This window comes from Amaranthus tricolor, chromosome 2 (genome assembly GCF_026212465.1).
Source record: "Amaranthus tricolor cultivar Red isolate AtriRed21 chromosome 2, ASM2621246v1, whole genome shotgun sequence".
Classification (NCBI taxonomy): domain Eukaryota; kingdom Viridiplantae; phylum Streptophyta; class Magnoliopsida; order Caryophyllales; family Amaranthaceae; genus Amaranthus; species Amaranthus tricolor.
In genome coordinates, this window is record NC_080048.1 from 21,112,569 (window position 1) to 21,122,485 (window position 9,917).

Genomic DNA, 9,917 nt, shown 5'->3' on the forward strand with positions numbered 1-9,917 from the left:
GAGTTGTGTGTCAAGTTTCGTGCAAAACAAACCAAGTTTGAGCTACTTTATGCGCAAAAGTGTTAAAAATGCTTAAAAACCTTTAAAATCGCAACTTAACACGTAATTTCTAGCATATGACTATTATTTAAAAATCTTACCACTTAAACACAATAATAAATTCAAAATAGTGTTGTGTGCCAAGTTTCTAAAAAAAAAAAACCGTGTTTGAGCTACTTTATGCGCAAAAGTGCCAAAAAAAGCTTAAAAACCCTTAAAATCGCAACGTAACATGTAATTTCTAGCATATGACTATGATTTAAACTTCTAACCACTTCAACACAATAATATATACCAAATAGTGTTGTGTGTCAAATTTCGTAGAAAACAAACCAAGTTTGTTTGAGCTACTTTATGCGCAAAATTGCCAAAGACGCTTAAAAACCCTTGAAATCGCAACTAAACACGTAATTTCTAGCATATGACTATGATTTACAATTCTAACCACTTCAACATAATAATATATACCAAATAGAGTTGTGGTCAAGTTTCGTGCAAAATAAACTAAGTTTGAGCTACTTTATGCGCAAAAGTGCCAAAAACACTTAAAAACCCTTAAAATCGCAACTTAACACGTAATTTCTAGCATATGACTATTATTTACAATTCAAACCACCTCAACATAATAATATATACCAAATAGAGTTGTGGTCAAGTTTCGTGCAAAATAAACTAAGTTTGAGCTACTTTATGCGCAAATATACCAAAAACGTTTAAAAACGCTTAAAATCGCAACTTAATACGTAATTTTTAGCATATGACTATGATTTAAAATTCTAACCACTTCAACACAATAATATATACCAAATAGAGTTATGGTCAAATTTCGTGCAAAATAAACTAAGTTTGAGCTACTTTATGCGCAAAAGTGCCAAAAACGCTTAAAAACCCTTAAAATCGCAACTTAACACGTAATTTCTAGCATATGACTATGATTTACAATTCTAATCACTTCAACACAATAATATATACCAAATAGAGTTGTGTGTCAAGTTTCGTGCAAAACAAACCAAGTTTGAGCTACTTTATGCGCAAATATACCAAAAACGCTTAAAAACGCTTAAAATCGCAACTAAATACGTAATTTCTAGCATATGACTATGATTTAAAATTATAACCACTTCAACACAATAATATATACCTAATAGAGTTGTGTGTCAAGTTTCGTGCAAAACAAACCAAGTTTGAGCTACTTTATGCGCAAAAGTGTTAAAAATGCTTAAAAACCCTTAAAATCGCAACTTAACACGTAATTTCTAGTATATGAATATTATTTAAAAATCTTACCACTTAAACACAATAATAAATTCAAAATAGTGTTGTGTGCCAAGTTTCTAAAAAAAAAACCGTGTTTGAGCTACTTTATGCGCAAAAGTGCCAAAAAAAGCTTAAAAACCCTTAAAATCGCAACTTAACACGTAATTTCTAGCATATGACTATGATTTACAATTCAAACCACCTCAACATAATAATATATACCAAATAGAGTTGTGGTCAAGTTTCGTGCAAAATAAACTAAGTTTGAGCTACTTTATGCGCAAATATACCAAAAACGTTTAAAAACGCTTAAAATCGCAACTTAATACGTAATTTCTAGCATATGACTATGATTTAAAATTCTAAGCACTTCAACACAATAATATATACCAAATAGAGTTATGGTCAAATTTCGTGCAAAATAAACTAAGTTTGAGCTACTTTATGCGCAAAAGTGCCAAAAACGCTTAAAAACCCTTAAAATCGCAACTTAACACGTAATTTCTAGCATATGACTATGATTTACAATTCTAATCACTTCAACACAATAATATATACCAAATAGAGTTGTGTGTCAAGTTTCGTGCAAAACAAACCAAGTTTGAGCTACTTTATGCGCAAATATACCAAAAACGCTTAAAAACGCTTAAAATCGCAACTAAATACGTAATTTCTAGCATATGACTATGATTTAAAATTATAACCACTTCAACACAATAATATATACCTAATAGAGTTGTGTGTCAAGTTTCGTGCAAAACAAACCAAGTTTGAGCTACTTTATGCGCAAAAGTGTTAAAAATGCTTAAAAACCCTTAAAATCGCAACTTAACACGTAATTTCTAGCATATGACTATTATTTAAAAATCTTACCACTTAAACACAATAATAAATTCAAAATAGTGTTGTGTGCCAAGTTTCTAAAAAAAAAAACCGTGTTTGAGCTACTTTATGCGCAAAAGTGCCAAAAAAAGCTTAAAAACCCTTAAAATCGAAACTTAACACGTAATTTCTAGCATATGACTATGATTTAAACTTCTAACCACTTCAACACAATAATATATACCAAATAGTGTTGTGTGTCAAATTTCGTAGAAAACAAACCAAGTTTGTTTGAGCTACTTCATGCGCAAAATTGCCAAAGACGCTTAGAAACACTTGAAATCGCCACTTAACACGTAATTTCTAGCATATGAATATTATTTAAAAATCTTACCACTTAAACACAATAATAAATTCAAAATAGTGTTGTGTGCCAAGTTTCTAAAAAAAAAACCGTGTTTGAGCTACTTTATGCGCAAAAGTGCCAAAAAAAGCTTAAAAACCCTTAAAATCGCAACTTAACACGTAATTTCTAGCATATGACTATGATTTACAATTCAAACCACCTCAACATAATAATATATACCAAATAGAGTTGTGCTCAAGTTTCGTGCAAAATAAACTAAGTTTGAGCTACTTTATGCGCAAATATACCAAAAACGTTTAAAAACGCTTAAAATCGCAACTTAATACGTAATTTCTAGCATATGACTATGATTTAAAATTCTAACCACTTCAACACAATAATATATACCAAATAGAGTTATGGTCAAATTTCGTGCAAAATAAACTAAGTTTGAGCTACTTTATGCGCAAAAGTGCCAAAAACGCTTAAAAACCCTTAAAATCGCAACTTAACACGTAATTTCTAGCATATGACTATGATTTACAATTCTAATCACTTCAACACAATAATATATACCAAATAGAGTTGTGTGTCAAGTTTCGTGCAAAACAAACCAAGTTTGAGCTACTTTATGCGCAAATATACCAAAAACGCTTAAAAACGCTTAAAATCGCAACTAAATACGTAATTTCTAGCATATGACTATGATTTAAAATTATAACCACTTCAACACAATAATATATACCTAATAGAGTTGTGTGTCAAGTTTCGTGCAAAACAAACCAAGTTTGAGCTACTTTATGCGCAAAAGTGTTAAAAATGCTTAAAAACCCTTAAAATCGCAACTTAACACGTAATTTCTAGCATATGACTATTATTTAAAAATCTTACCACTTAAACACAATAATAAATTCAAAATAGTGTTGTGTGCCAAGTTTCTAAAAAAAAAAAACCGTGTTTGAGCTACTTTATGCGCAAAAGTGCCAAAAAAAAGCTTAAAAACCCTTAAAATCGCAACGTAACATGTAATTTCTAGCATATGACTATGATTTAAACTTCTAACCACTTCAACACAATAATATATACCAAATAGTGTTGTGTGTCAAATTTCGTAGAAAACAAACCAAGTTTGTTTGAGCTACTTTATGCGCAAAATTGCCAAAGACGCTTAAAAACCCTTGAAATCGCAACTAAACACGTAATTTCTAGCATATGACTATGATTTACAATTCTAACCACTTCAACATAATAATATATACCAAATAGAGTTGTGGTCAAGTTTCGTGCAAAATAAACTAAGTTTGAGCTACTTTATGCGCAAAAGTGCCAAAAACACTTAAAAACCCTTAAAATCGCAACTTAACACGTAATTTCTAGCATATGACTATGATTTACAATTCAAACCACCTCAACATAATAATATATACCAAATAGAGTTGTGGTCAAGTTTCGTGCAAAATAAACTAAGTTTGAGCTACTTTATGCGCAAATATACCAAAAACGTTTAAAAACGCTTAAAATCGCAACTTAATACGTAATTTTAAGCATATGACTATGATTTAAAATTCTAACCACTTCCACACAATAATATATACCAAATAGAGTTATGGTCAAATTTCGTGCAAAATAAACTAAGTTTGAGCTACTTTATGCGCAAAAGTGCCAAAAACGCTTAAAAACCCTTAAAATCGCAACTTAACACGTAATTTCTAGCATATGACTATGATTTACAATTCTAATCACTTCAACACAATAATATATACCAAATAGAGTTGTGTGTCAAGTTTCGTGCAAAACAAACCAAGTTTGAGCTACTTTATGCGCAAATATACCAAAAGCGCTTAAAAACGCTTAAAATCGCAACTAAATACGTAATTTCTAGCATATGACTATGATTTAAAATTATAACCACTTCAACACAATAATATATACCTAATAGAGTTGTGTGTCAAGTTTCGTGCAAAACAAACCAAGTTTGAGCTACTTTATGCGCAAAAGTGTTAAAAATGCTTAAAAACCCTTAAAATCGCAACTTAACACGTAATTTCTAGTATATGAATATTATTTAAAAATCTTACCACTTAAACACAATAATAAATTCAAAATAGTGTTGTGTGCCAAGTTTCTAAAAAAAAAACCGTGTTTGAGCTACTTTATGCGCAAAAGTGCCAAAAAAAGCTTAAAAACCCTTAAAATCGAAACTTAACACGTAATTTCTAGCATATGACTATGATTTACAATTCTAACCACTTCAACACAATAATTTATACCAAATATAGTTGTGTGTCATGATTCATGCAAAACAAACCAAGTTTGAGCTACTTTATGTGCAAAAGTGCCAAAAACGCTTACAAAACCCTTAAAATCGCAACGTAACATGTAATTTCTAGCATATGACTATGATTTAAACTTCTAACCACTTCAACACAATAATATATACCAAATAGTGTTGTGTGTCAAATTTCGTAGAAAACAAACCAAGTTTGTTTGAGCTACTTTATGCGCAAAATTGCCAAAGACGCTTAAAAACCCTTGAAATCGCAACTAAACACGTAATTTCTAGCATATGACTATGATTTAAAATTCTAACCACTTCAACATAATAATATATACCAAATAGAGTTGTGGTCAAGTTTCGTGCAAAATAAACTAAGTTTGAGCTACTTTATGCGCAAAAGTGCCAAAAACACTTAAAAACCCTTAAAATCGCAACTTAACACGTAATTTCTAGCATATGACTATGATTTACAATTCAAACCACCTCAACATAATAATATATACCAAATAGAGTTGTGGTCAAGTTTCGTGCAAAATAAACTAAGTTTGAGCTACTTTATGCGCAAATATACCAAAAACGTTTAAAAACGCTTAAAATCGCAACTTAATACGTAATTTCTAGCATATGACTATGATTTAAAATTCTAACCACTTCAACACAATAATATATACCAAATAGAGTTATGGTCAAATTTCGTGCAAAATAAACTAAGTTTGAGCTACTTTATGCGCAAAAGTGCCAAAAACGCTTAAAAACCCTTAAAATCGCAACTTAACACGTAATTTCTAGCATATGACTATGATTTACAATTCTAATCACTTCAACATAATAATATATACCAAATAGAGTTGTGTGTCAAGTTTCGTGCAAAACAAACCAAGTTTGAGCTACTTTATGCGCAAATATACCAAAAACGCTTAAAAACGCTTAAAATCGCAACTAAATACGTAATTTCTAGCATATGACTATGATTTAAAATTATAACCACTTCAACACAATAATATATACCTAATAGAGTTGTGTGTCAAGTTTCGTGCAAAACAAACCAAGTTTGAGCTACTTTATGCGCAAAAGTGTTAAAAATGCTTAAAAACCCTTAAAATCGCAACTTAACACGTAATTTCTAGTATATGAATATTATTTAAAAATCTTACCACTTAAACACAATAATAAATTCAAAATAGTGTTGTGTGCCAAGTTTCTAAAAAAAAAACCGTGTTTGAGCTACTTTATGCGCAAAAGTGCCAAAAAAAGCTTAAAAACCCTTAAAATCGAAACTTAACACGTAATTTCTAGCATATGACTATGATTTACAATTCTAACCACTTCAACACAATAATTTATACCAAATATAGTTGTGTGTCATGATTCATGCAAAACAAACCAAGTTTGAGCTACTTTATGTGCAAAAGTGCCAAAAACGCTTACAAAACCCTTAAAATCGCAACGTAACATGTAATTTCTAGCATATGACTATGATTTAAACTTCTAACCACTTCAACACAATAATATATACCAAATAGTGTTGTGTGTCAAATTTCGTAGAAAACAAACCAAGTTTGTTTGAGCTACTTTATGCGCAAAATTGCCAAAGACGCTTAAAAACCCTTGAAATCGCAACTAAACACGTAATTTCTAGCATATGACTATGATTTAAAATTCTAACCACTTCAACATAATAATATATACCAAATAGAGTTGTGGTCAAGTTTCGTGCAAAATAAACTAAGTTTGAGCTACTTTATGCGCAAAAGTGCCAAAAACACTTAAAAACCCTTAAAATCGCAACTTAACACGTAATTTCTAGCATATGACTATGATTTACAATTCAAACCACCTCAACATAATAATATATACCAAATAGAGTTGTGGTCAAGTTTCGTGCAAAATAAACTAAGTTTGAGCTACTTTATGCGCAAATATACCAAAAACGTTTAAAAACGCTTAAAATCGCAACTTAATACGTAATTTCTAGCATATGACTATGATTTAAATTCTAACCACTTCAACACAATAATATATACCAAATAGAGTTATGGTCAAATTTCGTGCAAAATAAACTAAGTTTGAGCTACTTTATGCGCAAAAGTGCCAAAAACGCTTAAAAACCCTTAAAATCGCAACTTAACACGTAATTTCGAGCATATGACTATGATTTACAATTCTAATCACTTCAACACAATAATATATACCAAATAGAGTTGTGTGTCAAGTTTCGTGCAAAACAAACCAAGTTTGAGCTACTTTATGCGCAAATATACCAAAAACGCTTAAAACGCTTAAAATCGCAACTGAAATACGTAATTTCTAGCATATGACTATGATTTAAAATTATAACCACTTCAACACAATAATATATACCTAATAGAGTTGTGTGTCAAGTTTCGTGCAAAACAAACCAAGTTTGAGCTACTTTATGCGCAAAAGTGTTAAAAATGCTTAAAAACCCTTAAAATCGCAACTTAACACGTAATTTCTAGCATATGACTATTATTTAAAAATCTTACCACTTAAACACAATAATAAATTCAAAATAGTGTTGTGTGCCAAGTTTCTAAAAAAAAAAAACCGTGTTTGAGCTACTTTATGCGCAAAAGTGCCAAAAAAAGCTTAAAAACCCTTAAAATCGAAACTTAACACGTAATTTCTAGCATATGACTATGATTTACAATTCTAACCACTTCAACACAATAATTTATACCAAATATAGTTGTGTGTCATGATTCATGCAAAACAAACCAAGTTTGAGCTACTTTATGTGCAAAAGTGCCAAAAACGCTTACAAAACCCTTAAAATCGCAACGTAACATGTAATTTCTAGCATATGACTATGATTTAAACTTCTAACCACTTCAACACAATAATATATACCAAATAGTGTTGTGTGTCAAATTTCGTAGAAAACAAACCAAGTTTGTTTGAGCTACTTTATGCGCAAAATTGCCAAAGACGCTTAAAAACCCTTGAAATCGCAACTAAACACGTAATTTCTAGCATATGACTATGATTTACAATTCTAACCACTTCAACATAATAATATATACCAAATAGAGTTGTGGTCAAGTTTCGTGCAAAATAAACTAAGTTTGAGCTACTTTATGCGCAAAAGTGCCAAAAACACTTAAAAACCCTTAAAATCGCAACTTAACACGTAATTTCTAGCATATGACTATGATTTACAATTCAAACCACCTCAACATAATAATATATACCAAATAGAGTTGTGGTCAAGTTTCGTGCAAAATAAACTAAGTTTGAGCTACTTTATGCGCAAATATACCAAAAACGTTTAAAAACGCTTAAAATCGCAACTTAATACGTAATTTCTAGCATATGACTATGATTTAAAATTCTAACCACTTCAACACAATAATATATACCAAATAGAGTTATGGTCAAATTTCGTGCAAAATAAACTAAGTTTGAGCTACTTTATGCGCAAAAGTGCCAAAAACGCTTAAAAACCCTTAAAATCGCAACTTAACACGTAATTTCTAGCATATGACTATGATTTACAATTCTAATCACTTCAACATAATAATATATACCAAATAGAGTTGTGTGTCAAGTTTCGTGCAAAACAAACCAAGTTTGAGCTACTTTATGCGCAAATATACCAAAAACGCTTAAAAACGCTTAAAATCGCAACTAAATACGTAATTTCTAGCATATGACTATGATTTAAAATTATAACCACTTCAACACAATAATATATACCTAATAGAGTTGTGTGTCAAGTTTCGTGCAAAACAAACCAAGTTTGAGCTACTTTATGCGCAAAAGTGTTAAAAATGCTTAAAAACCCTTAAAATCGCAACTTAACACGTAATTTCTAGTATATGAATATTATTTAAAAATCTTACCACTTAAACACAATAATAAATTCAAAATAGTGTTGTGTGCCAAGTTTCTAAAAAAAAACCGTGTTTGAGCTACTTTATGCGCAAAAGTGCCAAAAAAAGCTTAAAAACCCTTAAAATCGAAACTTAACACGTAATTTCTAGCATATGACTATGATTTACAATTCTAACCACTTCAACACAATAATTTATACCAAATATAGTTGTGTGTCATGATTCATGCAAAACAAACCAAGTTTGAGCTACTTTATGTGCAAAAGTGCCAAAAACGCTTACAAAACCCTTAAAATCGCAACGTAACATGTAATTTCTAGCATATGACTATGATTTAAACTTCTAACCACTTCAACACAATAATATATACCAAATAGTGTTGTGTGTCAAATTTCGTAGAAAACAAACCAAGTTTGTTTGAGCTACTTTATGCGCAAAATTGCCAAAGACGCTTAAAAACCCTTGAAATCGCTACTAAACACGTAATTTCTAGCATATGACTATGATTTAAAATTCTAACCACTTCAACATAATAATATATACCAAATAGAGTTGTGGTCAAGTTTCGTGCAAAATAAACTAAGTTTGAGCTACTTTATGCGCAAAAGTGCCAAAAACACTTAAAAACCCTTAAAATCGCAACTTAACACGTAATTTCTAGCATATGACTATGATTTACAATTCAAACCACCTCAACATAATAATATATACCAAATAGAGTTGTGGTCAAGTTTCGTGCAAAATAAACTAAGTTTGAGCTACTTTATGCGCAAATATACCAAAAACGTTTAAAAACGCTTAAAATCGCAACTTAATACGTAATTTCTAGCATATGACTATGATTTAAATTCTAACCACTTCAACACAATAATATATACCAAATAGAGTTATGGTCAAATTTCGTGCAAAATAAACTAAGTTTGAGCTACTTTATGCGCAAAAGTGCCAAAAACGCTTAAAAACCCTTAAAATCGCAACTTAACACGTAATTTCTAGCATATGACTATGATTTACAATTCTAATCACTTCAACACAATAATATATACCAAATAGAGTTGTGTGTCAAGTTTCGTGCAAAACAAACCAAGTTTGAGCTACTTTATGCGCAAATATACCAAAAACGCTTAAAAACGCTTAAAATCGCAACTAAATACGTAATTTCTAGCATATGACTATGATTTAAAATTATAACCACTTCAACACAATAATATATACCTAATAGAGTTGTGTGTCAAGTTTCGTGCAAAACAAACCAAGTTTGAGCTACTTTATGCGCAAAAGTGTTAAAAATGCTTAAAAACCCTTAAAATCGCAACTTAAC